We start from the raw sequence: 277 nt of genomic DNA, 5'->3' as shown, positions 1-277 counted from the left end.
TGTAAGTCAGCCGAGCCTTACAGCTTGGGGTCAGGGGGTTCTGAGGATGGACCTATATGGGAAACTGATACGAAAGAAAAGAAAAACCTACCTTTTTTTTTTTATTTTTTTTTCCCTTTTTTTTTTTTTTTTTTTCATTTTCTTCCCTCTTTTTCATTTTTTTAACGTGGCCTCCAAAATAAAAGGAGAAAAAAGCGCCTGAGTTACTTGTAGTCATTCGCCTTTTGTGCAACTTGAACGTCCATGCAATTTAAAAACCGCTTGCGCGTCTCCAAAG

The sequence above is a fragment of the Phaethon lepturus genome, unplaced genomic scaffold, assembly GCF_000687285.1.
Source record: "Phaethon lepturus isolate BGI_N335 unplaced genomic scaffold, ASM68728v1 scaffold30409, whole genome shotgun sequence".
Taxonomy (NCBI): Eukaryota; Metazoa; Chordata; class Aves; order Phaethontiformes; family Phaethontidae; genus Phaethon; species Phaethon lepturus.
The sequence above is the reverse complement of the archived record's forward strand: the minus strand, read 5'-3'. Positions refer to the sequence as shown.